Below are 17500 nucleotides of genomic sequence, written 5' to 3'. Positions count from 1 at the left end.
CAGAGGTAGTGTCACTGTCATTCCATCATCATCACCACCACCACTACCATTATCAACAGAGGTAGTGTCACTGTCATTCCATCATCATCACCACCACCACTACCATTATCAACAGAGGTAGTGTCACTGTCATTCCATCATTCATCACCACCACCACTACCATTATCAACAGAGGTAGTGTCACTGTCATTCCATCATCATCACCACCATATCCTATCAGCAGAGGTAGTGTCACTGTCATTCCATCATCATCCCCCCAACTTATCAGCAGAGATAGTGTCACTGTCATTCCATCATCATCATCACCACCACTATCACTATCAGCAGAGGTAGTGTCACTGTCATTCCATCATCATCATCATCACCACCACTATCATTATCAGCAGAGGTAGTGTCACTGTCATTCCATCATCATCATCACCACTATCATCATCAGCAGAGGTAGTGTCACTGTCATTCCATCATCATCATCACCACCACTACCATTATCAGCAGAGGTAGTGTCACTGTCATTCCATCAAAATCATCACCACCACTACCATTATCAACAGAGGTAGTGTCACTGTCATTCCATCATCATCACCACCACTATCATTATCAGCAGAGGTAGTGTCATTGTCATTCCATCAAAATCATCACCACCACTACCATTATCAACAGAGGTAGTGTCACTGTCATTCCATCATCATCATCACCACCACTATCATTATCAGCAGAGGTAGTGTCACTGTCATTCCATCATCATCATCACCACCACTATCATTATCAGCAGAGGTAGTGTCACTGTCATTCCATCATCATCACCACCACTATCATTATAAGCAGAGATAGTGTCACTGTCATTCCATCATCATCATCACCACCACTATCACTATCAGCAGAGGTAGTGTCACTGTCATTCCATCATCATCATCACCACTATCATCATCAGCAGAGGTAGTGTCACTGTCATTCCATCATCATCATCACCAGCACTATCACTATCAGCAGAGGTAGTGTCACTGTCATTCCATCATCATCACCACCACTATCATTATCAGCAGAGTGTCATTGTCATTCCATCATCATCACGACCACCACTATCATTATAAGCAGAGATAGTGTCACTGTCATTCCATCATCATCATCACCACCACTATCATTATCATTATTCCCACTATCGTTATCGCTACAACCATCACCAACATCATCATCATCATCATCATCATCATTTTATTCATATCATTATAAACCGTAAATTCATAACCACCGCTTGTCATACACACACACACAGAGACAACATATATATAGATAGATAGGTAGATAGATAAATAGATAGATAGATAGATAGATATGGATATAGATATAGATATATGTATATTTACATATCTATATATATATATATATATATATATGTGTGTGTGTGTGTGTGTGTGTGTGTGTGTGTGTGTATGTACATATATACATATGTGTATCTATGTATATGTACAGACATAATAATAATAATAACAACAACAGTAATAATAAGGATAATAACGATATTGATCCCAGCAATAGCAACAATAACAGACCGAATCGCTCGAGAGATAAATCAATGAAATGTTGCTTCGTCAGTTCAAGGGAAAGCGGGCACTCTCGAGGATTAAATGCTGAAGTAGATGTGAAAATGGCGCGCGAAGTTAATGCTGGTTTGGCTTCTATTTTCGTTTCCGCTTTTGCTTATTGATGAAAAGAATATACATATTTCGTTTTAGGTTTGAGGTTTATGAGTTAGAGCGAGTGTGGGGGGGGGGGGGTGAATACTTGGAATCGACCACTTTTTGTGATGAGTCTTGTTTTTAATGTTTTTTTCTTACTTATTTTTTGAGATTTATCGTTTTCATTATCTTTATTATTACTCATTTTGGAATTCTAATTATCGAGAAATGGCACGTTTTGATTCTTCAAACACATAGCTACCTTTTAATTGTTGTCATTTAATTGTTGTTATTGTTCTACTGATATTGTTTCACTAATGATGGATAGCATTTTCATGCATGGGAGGAGGATGACATTTAGTGATGACATTTAGGGAGGGAGAGACGGACAGACAGACAGGCAAACAGATAAAGACACATATGGTAATATGTATATTTATGTACACACACACACACACATATATATATATATATATATATATATGTGTGTGTGTGTGTGTCTGAGTGTGTGTGTGTGTGTGTGTGTGTGTGTGTGTGTGTGTGTGTGTGTGTGTGTGTGTGTGTGTGTGTGTGTGTGTGTGTGTCTGAGTGTGTGTGTGTGTGAGAGAGAGAGAGAGAGAGAGAGAGAGAGAGAGAGAGAGAGAGAGAGAGAGAGAGAGAGAGAGAGAGAGAGAGAGAGAGAATGAGGGGGGGGGGGGGTAAGGAGGAAGTGAGATAGGGGAGGAGAGAGGAACGGATAGACAGACAGATAGATAAATAGATTGAGAGAGAGAGCGAGAGAGAGAGAATGAGAGAGAATGAGAGAGAGAGAGAGAGAGAGAGAGACAGAGAGAGAGAGAGAGAGAGAGAGAGAGAAAGAGAGAACAAGAGAGCGAGAGAGAGAGAGAGAAAGCGAGAGAGAGCAAGAGAGAGAGGGAGAGCGAGAGAGCGAGAGAGCGAGAGAGAGAGAGAGAGAGAGAGAGAGAGAGAGAGAGAGAGAGAGAGAGAGAGAGAGAGAGAGAGAGAGAGAGAGAGAGAGAGAGAGAGTGAGAGAGAGAGAGAGAGAGAGAGAGAGAGAGAGAGAGAGAGAGAGAGAGAGAGAGAGAGAGCGAGAGAGCGAGAAAGAGAGAGCGAGAGCGAGAGAGAGAGAGAGAAAGAGAGAGAGCGAGCGAGCAAGCGAGCGAGAGAGAGAGAGAGAGAGAGAGAGAGAGAGAGAGAGAGAGAGAGAGAGAGAGAGAGAGAGAGAGAGAGAGAGAGAGAGAGAGAGATAGCGAGAGAGAGAGAGCGAGAGAGAGAGCGAGAGAGAGAGAGAGGGAGAGAGAGAGAGAGAGAGAGCGAGAGAGCGAGAAAGAGAGAGCGAGAGCGAGAGAGAGAGAGAGAGAGAGAGAGAATGAGAGAGAGAAAGCGATAGAGCAAGCGAGAGAGAGAGAGAGAGAAGGGGAGAAGGGGAGAAGGGGAGAAGGGACTGAGCACACGGCACACATATTGGTCACCCGACACTATAGATCACATAACAAGGAAATTACAAGTTTTTTAACATCCTCTCCCCCCCCCCCCTTCCCTCTCCCTCCCCCAGCGAGTACCTAGGCTTCGTCATTCATATAAAAAAAGATAATGATATCACAAATATTTTCTTTCCTCTACGTTTCCTCTCACATTTTCTCTTTATTTATACATTTCCTTTAATTTTCCTCTTTATTTGCTGCTTCCCGTTTTCGTTGTGTATATTTTCCTTGTGTTCTTATCTTCTATTTTATTTCCATTTTTTATTCTTTCGTGTTTTTCTTTATTTCTCATTTCATTTTTGTACATTTTCTTAAGTTTTCTTTTGTTTTATTTGTGTTATTATCCTGCAAATCATTATTCTGAAAGTCCTCCTTATTATCGTCGTTATTATTATTATTGTTATTGTTTTTTATCTTTATTATCACTGTTATTATCATTACCATAATCATCATCATTATCATTGCTCTTTTTCTTGTTCTTGTTGTATCGTTAGCATAATTTTTACAATGATTATCGCTATTCTTACTATTAGTTTTACTGTCAATGTTGTTATTACTGTTATCATTGTCTTCAATATTATCAATATCCTTATCATAATGATAATGATAATAGTAAAAAGGATAATAGTATTTATGAAAATAATGGTAATAATGATGATAATGATACTACTACTACTAATAATAATAATAATGATAATAATAATAATAATATTAATAGTGATAATAATGATAGTTATAATGATAATAATGAAAATAATAATAATAATAATAATAATAGTGATAATAATAATAATAATAATAGTAATGATAGTGATGATGATGATAATAATAATGATAATAATAATAATAATAATGATAATGATAATGATAATAATGATAATAATAATAATAATAATTATGATAATAATAATAATAATAATAATAATGATAATAATGTCATTGATAATAATAATTATAATAATAATACCGATATAATTAGTAGTAGTAGTAGTAGTAAGAAGAAGAACAACAACAACAACAATAGTAATAGTAATAATGATAATTATTATTATAATAATAACAATAATATAGGTAATAATAAAAATAATAATAATAATATAGGTAATAATATAAATAATAATAATAAAAGTTATAATGAAAAAAATAATAATAATAATAATAAAAGTAATAATAATGATAATAATAATAATAATAATAATAATAATAATAACAATAATAATAATGATAATAATAATAATAATAATAATAATGATCATAATAATAATTATTATTACTATTATTATTATTGTTATTATTATTATCATCATAATGATAATGATAATAATAATAATAATAATAACAAAAATGATAATAATGATAATGATGGTAACATTTATGATAATGATAATGATGGTAACATTTATGATAATGAAAATGATGATAATAATAATCATTATAGTAATAGTAATGATGATGGTGATGATAATGAGGTGGAGGAGGAGGAGGAGGATAATAATTATAATTATTATTATAATATCAATGATAATAAGGACAATATTAGTAGTAATAATTATGTTTTTGTATGATCGTGCATATGAAATGTTCTGTAGTAGGCTACTCATAATGTTTTCTTCCGATAAACAGAAGCCATATTGAAAACGGATGGCAGGTTGCTTAATGTTGCAAACTTTTCAATAATCTAATAATGGAAGATTAATCTACTTTGCTGGTCTTCGTGTTTAATCTCTGTCTCTCTGTCTGTCTCTCTCTGTATGTCTGTCTCTCTCGGTCTGTCTGTGTCTCCCTGTCTCTCTCTCTCTCTCTCTCTCTATGTCTGTATCTCCCTCTCTCTCTCTCTCTCTCTCTCTCTCTCTCTCTCTCTCTCTCTCTGTCTGTCTGTCTGTCTGACTTTCCCTCTCTCTCTCTATCTATCTATCTATCTATCTATCTATCTATCTATATATATATCTGTCTGTCTGTCTGTCTTTATTCCTGAGGATTAAAGGGGAGAGTTGTTGTGCCTAGGCTCCCCATAATGAGTCTACACGTCATATTGTACAGCGGTCTAAGGATAGCTGTAAATCATGTATTTATCTTGTGATAATAGATGCTAAAGGAGGAACTCTTACAGAAAGACATCAAAGTGTTGAATATAATAAAGGGTACATAAAATAACTTTAGTATGCATATTTTATGAAGATAATATAGATATAGCTGGGTTAATCTCTCTCTCTCTCTCTCTCTCTCTCTCTCTCTCTCTCTCTCTCTCTCTCTCTTTCCCTTTCTTTTTCCCTTTCTCTTTCTCTTTCTCTCTCTCTCTCTCTATTGATAAAGGCAATTATTACAGTAATAGTAGTAGTAGTAATAATGGAAATGACGATGATGAAGATGATGATAGTAATAATAAAAATAATTATAATAATAATGCTAATAACAATAATGATACTACTGATAATAATGCTAATAATGATAATGGTAATTATATTAATCATGATAATAATGATGATGATGATAATAATAATAGAAATAATAACAATAATAATAATGACATTAATAATAGTAATAGTAATAGTATTGATAAAGATAATGGTGATGATCATGATAATGATTATAATGATAATAATGATAATAATGATACTTTTGATAATAACGACAATAATGGTGATGATGATGACGATGATGATGATGGTGATGATGATGATGAAGATGATGATGATGATGATAATAATAATCATTATAACAATAAAGACAATAGAAATAATGACAGTAATCAAAATAACAATAAGTATAGATATAAGTATAAGTAAGATTGCGATAATAACAGTAATAGCAAAAACAATAGCATTAATAGCACTGATAATCACTATTACCATCACCAATATTCTCAACAGTAAGATTACAATAACAGTTTTCTTTTTCGTTTTTGCTTGTGAATATGATTTATTTATCCATAAGAAATGTTACCTGATGATGTGATGAAACAAAGGAATTTCCACTTACGTCTTCTATTCTATAAATATCAGATTCCTTTGTGCAGCTATTTGCCAGATGAAGGGGGTTCGAAAACATTTTTTTTTTCATTTTCCCAAGTCTTGAAAAAAAAAGCAGATCAAATTATTGAAGAAAAATTGGTTTGAGGTAAAGAGAGAAGGAGGGGGGGAGGGAGGGAGGAGGGGAGAAAGGGAGGGAGAGAGACACAGAGAGAGAGAGGGGGGAGGGAGGAAGGGAGGGAGAAAGGGAGGAAGGGAGAGAGAGAGACAGAGAGAGAGGGGGGGGGAGGGAGGGAGAAAGGGAGGGAGGGAGAGTGAGAAAGAGAGAGAGTGAGAGAGGCACAGAGAGAGAAACAGGGAGGGAAACAAAGACGAACAGGAAGACATACATAAAGAAAGAAAAAAAAGGAGGAAGAGAAAGAGCACTTTTGAAACTCCCCAAAAGTGTGTCAGGAGTGGGATTCGAACCCACGCCCTCAGAGAGGACCAGAAAGCCCGAAGCCCTTCTATCGGAGGGAAGTTTTCCTTGAGTCTGGCGCCTTAGACCGCTCGGCCATCCTGACTGATCACGCTAATACAACGCTGCCAGTTTGATATCACATTTTAGTATTACGGCAGTCTCGTTGTCGGATCCAAGGAAAATATTTTGGAAGCATAGAAGCTTGTTTGTTAATAATAATAATTATAATAATGATAATAATGATGATGATGATGATGATGATGATAATAGTGATGATGATGATAATAATGGTGATGATGATGATGATGATACTACTAATAATAGTAATAATAATAATAATAATAATAATAATAATAATAATGCTCTATCTTTTATAGCAAACGCCTTTTGAATTTATATAAGGATTATAGAATTGTGTCGAAAATAAAAGAGATAAACTGAAGTTATAAAGACACATCAAACTATTAGATGTATGGCAAACGCTGATCGATTACCCTTGCAAACATTAATAATTCATGAAAAAAGTAAACATTATTACAGAGCTGCATGGAGTCAACAGGAAATATTAATTGGGCATACTTAATTTTACCACAAATACATCTTTGCAATAACATAACACCCAACTAACCAGATTTGTCTGTAACACAATACACATATATATATTGACGTATGTATGTATATATATACATATATATGTGTGTGTGTGTAAGTGTGTGTGTGTGTGTCTACAAATAAATAAATATATATATATATATATATATGTCTATAAATATGTGTCTGTCTGTATACATATATATATATATATGTCTATAAATATGTGTCCCTGTGTATGTGTATATATATACATATATGTGTGTGTGTGTCTGTACGTATACATGTGTGTGTGTCCATATATATATATATATATATATATATATATATATATATGTATATATGTGTGTGTGTGTGTGTGTGTGCATACTTATATGTATATACATATATGTGTGTATGAATATCTATATCTACAATCTATCTATATATATGTATGTATGTATGTGTATGTGTGTGTGTATCTTTATATATATATATATATATATATATAAATATTTGGGAAAAGCGAAGAGAAAAAGAGAGAGCATGCATCCAGTACCCCTCCCCCCTCCCTCCCTCCCCTCCCAAAAGTGTGTCAGGAGTGGGATTCGAACCCACGCCCTCAGAGAGGACCAGAAAGCCCGAAGCCCTTCTATCGGAGGGAAGTTTTCCTTGAGTCTGGCGCCTTAGACCGCTCGGCCATCCTGACTGATCACGCTATAACAACGCTGCCAGTTTGATATCACATTTTAGTATTACGGCAGTCTCGTTGTCGGATCCAAGGAAAATATTTTGGAAGCATAGAAGCTTGTTTGTTAATAATAATAATTATAATAATGATAATAATGATGATGATGATGATGATGATGATAATAGTGATGATGATGATAATAATGGTGATGATGATGATGATGATACTACTAATAATAGTAATAATAATAATAATAATAATAATAATGCTCTATCTTTTATAGCAAACGCCTTTTGAATTTATATAAGGATTATAGAATTGTGTCGAAAATAAAAGAGATAAACTGAAGTTATAAAGACACATCAAACTATTAGATGTATGGCAAACGCTGATCGATTACCCTTGCAAACATTAATAATTCATGAAAAAAGTAAACATTATTACAGAGCTGCATGGAGTCAACAGGAAATATTAATTGGGCATACTTAATTTTACCACAAATACATCTTTGCAATAACATAACACCCAACTAACCAGATTTGTCTGTAACACAATACACATATATATATTGACGTATGTATGTATATATATACATATATATGTGTGTGTGTGTAAGTGTGTGTGTGTGTGTCTACAAATAAATAAATATATATATATATATATATATATATATATATATGTCTATAAATATGTGTCTGTCTGTATACATATATATATATATATGTCTATAAATATGTGTCCCTGTGTATGTGTATATATATACATATATGTGTGTGTGTCTGTACGTATACATGTGTGTGTGTCCATATATATATATATATATATATATATATATATATATATATATATATATATGTATATATGTGTGTGTGTGTGTGTGTGTGCATACTTATATGTATATACATATATGTGTGTATGAATATCTATATCTACAATCTATCTATATATATGTATGTATGTATGTGTATGTGTGTGTGTATCTTTATATATATATATATATATATATATATATATAAATATTTGGGAAAAGCGAAGAGAAAAAGAGAGAGCATGCATCCAGTACCCCTCCCCCCTCCCTCCCTCCCCTCCCAAAAGTGTGTCAGGAGTGGGATTCGAACCCACGCCCTCAGAGAGGACCAGAAAGCCCGAAGCCCTTCTATCGGAGGGAAGTTTTCCTTGAGTCTGGCGCCTTAGACCGCTCGGCCATCCTGACTGATCACGCTCAAGTAACACTGCCAGTTTGATATCACATTTCAGGATTACAGCGGTTATGCGTCTGTAGTCAGAGGAAGATTTAATGTTCTGGAGAGGAGATTTAATGCAGTATTTATAGCTCGATCTTTTCGATAACGAGCTTTGCATGCACTTCTGCGAAGTTTGAAGAAGAAAAAAAAATATGTTAAGAAAAGAAAAGAGGCCAGATTAGGGTAAATATTTCTATGAGAGTATAGATAATATTGTATTACAATGTAGATTCCCACAAAAATGAAATAAAAGAAAGATATATCGTATGTACGGACAGACAGACAGACAGAGAAACAGATAGACAGGCGGACAGACAGAGACAAGGAGAGAGAGAGAGAATGAAAAAAAAAAAGAGACAGATAAAGAAAGAGAGAGAAGACAAACGAAGAATCCGCCCAAAAGTGTGTCAGGAGTGGGATTCGAACCCACGCCCTCAGAGAGGACCAGAAAGCCCGAAGCCCTTCTATCGGAGGGAAGTTTTCCTTGAGTCTGGCGCCTTAGACCGCTCGGCCATCCTGACTTCTGACTGCATAAAATCCCCCTCGATTACAATCCTTAATTGCGGCGAATCAAGTAACTTCAGGCGGTCGACGCTCTTGCTCGGCAGGTCATGGCCTCGTCGTTCGATTTAATGGTCTCTTGGTGTAGCGTTTTTTAATTTTGTGACCCGTGTTGGGTTTACTGAAGTATAACTGTAGATGTAACAACAAAGTATTAAAATGGAGATGAAAGGGCGTTAGGCGGTGAGGAAAAAGAAATTGCAAAATAACCGAGTCTGATACAAAGCTGTATTCACAGCATAAAGAAAGAAAATGAAGTCATACGTTTGTGACTTAAAAGTAGGTTTATATTAGTTTTATTATTGAGCAAAAGGCAATAAAATAAAGACAGAAATTGAAAATTGAAAGTAAAAAAGTAAAAAAAAAAAGAGGTAGACAGACAGAGCAAGAGAGAGAGGGGGGGTAAAAATACTTCTTTCTATCAAATATTATTAAGCATTATTAATAGGAGATCTCCAGGATGTTTTTTCTTACAATATACAGCACAGTATCGTAGTGAAAGCACATCTCTTATATTTCTTTATTGCCAAGAATTGCACGATGGAACAAACTGGTTTGTTTAAAATGCTGATAAAGAATAGGAAAAAAACACAAAAAAACACATATTCCCCATTATATAAATTAATCATTAACGAAGGAAATGATAAATGAAGAACGTACAGTGAGTATGTGATTTTGTTTCGATGAAGTTCAAATAGAAAATGTTGTTATTCCTAACGCTGGATGCCAGTAATACGTGTTCTTTCCAACTTCCCTCACAATTTTTCTCCACCATTTCACAACGGAATTTATATTTCTGTCTTTCTCTTTCTCTTTCTTTCTCTTTCTTTCTCTTTCTCTTTCTTTCTCTTTCTCTCCCTTACTCTCTCGTTTCTTCTCTCTCTCTCTCTTTCTCTCTCTCTGTCTCTCCTTAGCACAAAATAATCCTTTTCTGCATCTTTACGGTCTATCAGTAAAGGATTTCTTTTACTGATGTAGATATTTAGTTTAATTTAGACATGTATGCGGTATATATCTCTTTATTGTGAGAATTTACATACGCAGTTGACTATTTACTTTATTCCAATATAAACATTTCCTCTCTTTACGTGCGGTATATCCTTCATTCTTTTAATTCATTCTTTGTAAGAATCTACGTATGCAGTAAAATGTTAACTTTACTCTGATAAAAATATATACCTTAATCTATACGTCTTTTTTGTTTTTCTTTTTTTCTTTTTTCTTGATACAGGTTTATTCAAGAGTTTCTTTTTTTCAACCCACGTAGAGATAAATGCAGAGTTGGTTATTGAAAAGATTGAGCTATGAATATTAAATTAAGGTTTTAGCGTGATCAGTCAGGATGGCCGAGCGGTCTAAGGCGCCAGACTCAAGGAAAACTTCCCTCCGATAGAAGGGCTTCGGGCTTTCTGGTCCTCTCTGAGGGCGTGGGTTCGAATCCCACTCCTGACACACTCTTTTTTTTTTTTTTTGTCTATTTTTTCTATTTCATTCCCTTTCTCTCTCTATCTACCTTTCTTCACTCTCACTCTCACTCTCACTTTCACTCTCACTCTCTTTCTCTCTTCTCCCCAAGAAAACACGTATTTTACTTCAATAGTCTGACGTGCAAGCAATTATTTATTTTCGACAAGAGAGATTATTAGAACAAGGAACTATGATATCTATCTTTAAAAAAGTTATGATATGTATTAATCCCCTTAGATTATTAGAAAGGTAGTATTTCGTCATATTCCAGGTTAATACTGACACTACAAACTGTCAGTAATATAACAACTGAAATAATTGCATCTTACATTGATAAAATGATTAAATGAAATGACCACTTGACCTTCTATCGAATATTTAGCTATTTCAGTGTCAAGTACAAATGATTATTGTTGTTGGTCTTTAAGTCATCACCACATTAATAATTGTCACCAACTGGTAGTGCATTCGCGCTTAATATTATATATTTTGTTGTATCTCTCCATATCTTCATGTATAATCAATTTCTTCTTTTTTTTTATCTAGTCATTCTGAATGTGTTTGCGTATTTATGTGCGCATGCACGGGTGTATTTATGTACACGTGCTCGTGTATGTTTCTTTATGTGTAAAAGCATGTCTGACATTTTGAAGTATTGCATTACATTTCGAAACATTTCCAAACAGTTCCTGCTAGTCTGATGCATTGTTCAAGCACGAAGAGGATCAGGTAATGATTTCAATTTTTTGGTTTTATTTGAATACTTCATCTCACAAGCCCCTGCCAATATGACTGAATATATCAGCAACAAAAATCATGCTGCATGCCAAGGCAAAAATGACGTCGACCTGGCAAACGTAGGAAGGGATGAATTGTTTGGAAAGGCCACGCAAATCTGTGTCAAGGAAATTAAAATGGATTGGGCAGCCTGATGGAAAAAAAACATGGGCAAAAAAACAAAAACAAGTAATCAATCTTTAGAGGATTTTAATCAAGGTGGCCAGAATCTTTATGCCGAAACTGATGGACGTTTAGTACTTTTTTGAGAATTTCCCCTCCACCCCCCCCCCCCCCACACACACACAAAAAGTCTACGGATCTGCACCCCCAAAGCCTGTGCAGTTAACAACAAGGATTGTGAATATGAGAACAGAACTTAATTTGCCTTCTGTTTATGAAAGAATATTATACATAAATACCACATTTAGTGTCAAATCAATTAGAGAACCCCTCCATTGTACAGAGTTCCAAAGACAACTAAAACACAGAATAGAAGAGCTAACTTTGAATAACAACACCGATTCATACTCAAATCCATGGTTACAAGTGACGTGTAAACACTTAGCTCAGCTGAACATTCCCATAACTAAGACCCTACATGGACGTTCTGTACCACCGTGGAAAATGTCGGACCTAAGTGTATATTATACGACTGCCCCCCAAAAAGACAGTGCCCCCCCCTGCTATACTTAAACAGTGTGCACTTGCAAGTATAAATGAGCATCTAGACACTCTTTCCAATGTATATGAATGCTACACTGACGGATCCTTGCAGTCTGGGTGCAGAGCAGGATGCGCTTTTGTTGTATATAAAAACAATATTTTGCAGCACCAGGATTGTAGGAGGGTTCATGACTGGGATAGCACTATGCAAACCGAGTTGGTAGGAATACTCATGGCCACCGAATTTCTATTGAATCAAGGCTCAGGGGTCATTTTCTGCGATTCACAGAGTGCTCTCCAGGCTCTGAACACTCTAGACAAAGGTGCGGGAAATATTGCAAATGATATCAGGATAAACGTGTATCGTGCAAAATAACGAGGCCATAATATAGGTTTTGTGTGGATTCCATCGCATGTTGGAATCCCTAGGCATGATCATGCTGATCGCCTAGCAAAGTCAGCATGTGACAAACAAAGTGTGGACATAGATCTTGGGATACCTCTTTCTAGGATTTTCTACATCATTAAAGCCTCCTTCAGAGAGGACTTGACTGAGTTGATTAATTCTCAGCGCCCTGAAAGCTGTAGCATAAAGCACTATGACCGGTTTAGGCAAGATTCCTTCATCTATGGCTTATATAAAACAAGAACAAGACAGTGTGATGTTGTGACTGCAAGAATCAGGCTTGGGTATAGATTGTATTGGCAGGTCAGTACAGTTTGTAATGTCGAAGAAACTAAGTGTAAACTGTGTAATGAAGAATATAAGCGAACACTTGTACATTATATCTCAGAGTGCCATGTGATACAGTCTTTCAGGCCACCTAGCATGAGGTACGGAGAACTATGTAACTACTTCATATCATCTGATATACTTATGTTGTATCCTAAATTTGGAATGTAGTATCACATAACCGAATATAAAATGTATTAATGCTTTCCCACGCCCAAGCTATATGCCGGCGTGGCAGACGAGTGGATAAAGGACTGTGCAATTGTTTCTTTCCTTAAACTGATAAAAGTACCCATAGCACTGTTATAGGCTAAAATTCAAATGTAACACTATGTAATGTTATGACCATGCATTAAATGTACCACAGCTTGCCCACGCCTGTGCAGTTAGCCAGGGTGGTAAATAAAGGACTAAACTAAACTAAACTAAGTTAGTCAGAGAATTAAAAACACAGATTCGTAGTAAACACTGGGAACAATAGACAAACTTCTGTAGCTGACGTATGGAGAAAAAATAATAGCTGACAGGTAAAGCTCTCACAACACCGCAGTTTCACAGTCCACAAGAACAGGCCAATATGCTGCTAGAGCCGTGGGCCGGGAATTCTCAGTTACACTCACTTCCACAAGGGATAAAAGATCAGCTCAACAAGTCTAAAATAGATAGAAATTTTAATATGGCAGTAGCCTGTGCTGCTATTGACCCCTCCGACTTTGCTGAAATAACCGAGTGGGAATTGATTAATGCCCTTTTGAAATGAAAGGCAACCACCCCCTGAGCAGGATAGCATCACTTACAGTGTCCTTCGCCTCACTGCGCAGGTATCAGGTAACCCACTCTTACACCTGTATAGACTCAGCCTATCAGAAGGAATCCTCCCAAGCGCCTGGCCTAAAACCTTAATCATTCCTGTACCTAAACCCAATACTGACAAATACAGACCTAGTCCCTTTACCTCCCTGTCTGTGCAAAGTACTTGAGTGAATAATTCTGAACAGACTTGACAAACTCAAACCCAGGCATGCAAAGCTTATTTCTTGATCTTCAATCTGCCTTTGATATTGCAAACAGATAAATTATTCTTAAGCAATTAGCTAGTTTTGGTACTCAGGGAAAACTGTTAACATGGATTTAAATGTTTCTATCGAATCGATCGGCTCAGATTCTCTTCAGAAAACTCATACAAAAGTATTTGAACTTGGCACACCTCAGGGAGGCGTACTTAGTCCCATCGTATTTAATATCCTAATGCATAGATTACTGGGCGATATAACACTTGAGGGCAATGATTCAATTATTTGCTATGCCGATGATAATTGCATTAAATGCTCATCCGAGGAGATAATGTAAGAGATTCTAGATATACTTTCAGCAAGGACTATTGAGTTTGGCTTGATAATCTCGACTGAAAAAACAAGGCACTTAACCCAAGAACAGTCGCTTTGCCAAGGTTTTATGTAAATGGCATTGAGCTAGATCTTTGCCACCAGTACAAATACCTCGGGTTGATTATCAGCGACGAAAAGGCTGTGGTACCGAATGAAGCCACTTAAGACACTTGTTGGCAAAGACCATAGTATCAATGTCAATATTGCGAGAATCTTTTACTTGTCATACATACGGTCAGTCATAGATTATCGTGCATTGCATCTAGTATTGTTCAAGGAGTCAGAGTTACTAGTTTAGAAATTGATGCCATGAGGATTATTCTTGGTGCCCTTAGAACAACAAGGATTCTGAATATGAGAACAGAACTTAATTTACCTCCTGTTTACGAAAGAATATTGTACATAAATACCACATTTCGTATCAAATCAATTAGAGAACTCCTCCATTGTACAGAGTTCCAACGACAACTAAAACGAAAAATAGAGGAGCTAACTTTGAATGACATTACCGATTTATATTCAAATCCAAACACTTAGCTCAGCTGAACATACCCATAACTAAGACCCTACATGGACGTTCTGTTCCACCGTGGAAAATGTCGGACCTAAATGTATATTATACGACTGCCCCCAATAAAAGACAGTATCCCCCCCTCCCCCTGCTATACTTAAGCAGTAGGCACTTGCACTTATAAAGGATCATCTTGTATATAAAAACATTATTTTGCAGCACCAGGATTGTAGGAGGGTTCATGACTGGGCTAGCACTATGCAAACTGAGTTGGCAGGAAAACTCATGGCCACTGAATTTCTATTGAATCAAGGCTCAGGGGTCATTTTCTGCGATTCACAGAGTGCTCTCCAGGCTCTCAACACTAGACAAAAGTACAGGAAATATTGCAAATGACAGGGTAACCGTGTATCGTACAAAAGAACGAGGCCATGATATACGTTTTGTGTGGATTCCATCGTATGCTGGAATCCCTAGGCATAATCATGTTGATCGCCTAGCAAAGTCAGCATGTGACAAGGAAAGTGTGGATATAGATCTTGGGGTACCTTTTTCTAGGATTTTATACATCATTAAAGCTTCCTTCAAAGAGGACTTGCCTGAGTTAATTACTTCTCAACGCTCTGAAAGCTGTAGCATAAAGCACTATGACCGGTTTACGCAAGATTCCTTCATCTATGGTTATATAAAACAAGAACAAGACAGTGTGATGATTTGACCGCAAGAATCAAGCGTAAACTGTGTAATGAAGAATATAAGCGAACACTTTTACATTATATCTCAGAGTACCATGTGTTACAGCCTTTCAGACCACCTAGCATGAGGTATGGAGAATTATGTAACCTTTTCATATCGTCCTATGTCTTAGAAAATATACTTATGTTGTATCCTAAATTTGGAATATAGTATCACATGACCGCATATGAAATGTAGCAGTGCCTTTCCACTTACAAGGGTGTAAGTGTTCCTTTCCTTTAACTGATATAGTACTTTATTATAATAATGTTACAGCCTAAAATTCAAATGTAATACCATTATATAATATTATGACCATGCATGAAATGTACCACAGCTTACCCACGCCAGTGCAGTTAAGTGGTACAAAATGAACTAAACTAAAAAATCAACTGTCACAGCTTATCAAACCGTTTAGCATGAGGTACAAAAAAATATTTCATGTCATCTGTTATCCTAGAAGATATACTAATGCTATATCCTAAATTCATAAAGTAATTGTGTTATGACTGCAAAGCCTGACTAAGCTTGGCAGAATAACAGTTATCAGCTGAAGAGTTAGAAGATATGAACAGTGCTGTATCCTGAATTACTGATGTGATATTATGTTATGATATTACGACCAATATATATATATATAATATATATATATATATATATATATATACATATATATTATGTCAAGGTCTTATTTTGCAGATATCCTCGGTTCAGAACGTTCTCTGTATACACAGGAATATATGTATGGTTGGGAAGATTGGGTTTCAGTGAAAAGATATAAACCTTGTGTTTATATATATATATATATATATATATATAAAACCCTCCATCATCTGTAGATTTAGATAAGAGGACGAATAAAGAACTAAACTACACTAAACCTCTTTCATGTTAATCCATCTCACGCCTAAAATGTGTACATAAGATCAATTGTAAAAATAACAATTGCAACGTAAACTCACTTTAGTGCAAGCTGTGAATAAGGCTTTGCACATTTTTAGCTTTTATAACATGTCTGACGATTTTTAGGTTACAAAGACCAATTAAAAAGACACTTTTAATTGTATAGCTCTCTGTTCTGTAGTATTTTAATGAACACAGCGAACGAGTAAATAGGCAGATAGATAGATAGATAGATAGATAGATGGTAAGTGTAGAGAGAGAAAGAGGAATGCATTTAGAGATTTTGAAGAAAAATAAAGAAAGACAACAAAGACTGGATACTACTACTACTACTGATAATAATAATAATAATAAAAATAATAATAATAATAATAATAAAAATAATAATGATAATAATAATATTAATAGTAACGATAATATCAGTAATCATCGTCAACATCATAATCATAATGATAATAATTATAATAATAACAACGACAATAATAATAATAACGATAATATTAATACTAATAATAACAATAATAATGATAATGATAATAATGGTAAGATAATTATAATAATAATAATAGGAATGATAATAATAATAATAATAATAATAATAATAACAATGATAATGATAATGACATTGTTGATAATAATAATAATAATAATAATAATAATAACAA

General features: G+C 35.1%; 5 non-coding genes across 5 annotated transcripts; 1 reads left to right on the top strand and 4 right to left on the bottom strand.

The window, feature by feature from the left end:
• Window positions 1-6576: 6576 nt before the first annotated feature.
• Trnal-caa lies at window positions 6577-6692 on the bottom strand. The gene is made up of 2 exons: window positions 6655-6692; window positions 6577-6621 (listed from the first exon to the last, which is right to left on the bottom strand). It is a non-coding gene; the product is annotated as a tRNA-Leu (tRNA).
• A 1060-nt stretch (window positions 6693-7752) lies between these two features.
• Trnal-caa lies at window positions 7753-7868 on the bottom strand. The gene is made up of 2 exons: window positions 7831-7868; window positions 7753-7797 (listed from the first exon to the last, which is right to left on the bottom strand). It is a non-coding gene; the product is annotated as a tRNA-Leu (tRNA).
• Window positions 7869-8947: 1079 nt separating this feature from the next.
• On the bottom strand, window positions 8948-9063 carry Trnal-caa. The gene is made up of 2 exons: window positions 9026-9063; window positions 8948-8992 (listed from the first exon to the last, which is right to left on the bottom strand). It is a non-coding gene; the product is annotated as a tRNA-Leu (tRNA).
• A 436-nt stretch (window positions 9064-9499) lies between these two features.
• Trnal-caa lies at window positions 9500-9615 on the bottom strand. Its single transcript has 2 exons — window positions 9578-9615; window positions 9500-9544 (listed from the first exon to the last, which is right to left on the bottom strand). It is a non-coding gene; the product is annotated as a tRNA-Leu (tRNA).
• A 1376-nt stretch (window positions 9616-10991) lies between these two features.
• Trnal-caa lies at window positions 10992-11107 on the top strand. Its single transcript has 2 exons — window positions 10992-11029; window positions 11063-11107. It is a non-coding gene; the product is annotated as a tRNA-Leu (tRNA).
• Window positions 11108-17500: the final 6393 nt, after the last annotated feature.

Source organism: Penaeus chinensis, chromosome 25 (assembly GCF_019202785.1).
Source record: "Penaeus chinensis breed Huanghai No. 1 chromosome 25, ASM1920278v2, whole genome shotgun sequence".
Taxonomy (NCBI): Eukaryota; Metazoa; Arthropoda; class Malacostraca; order Decapoda; family Penaeidae; genus Penaeus; species Penaeus chinensis.
Note: the sequence above shows the minus strand (reverse complement) of the source record. Positions and strands in the feature narration are given on the sequence as shown.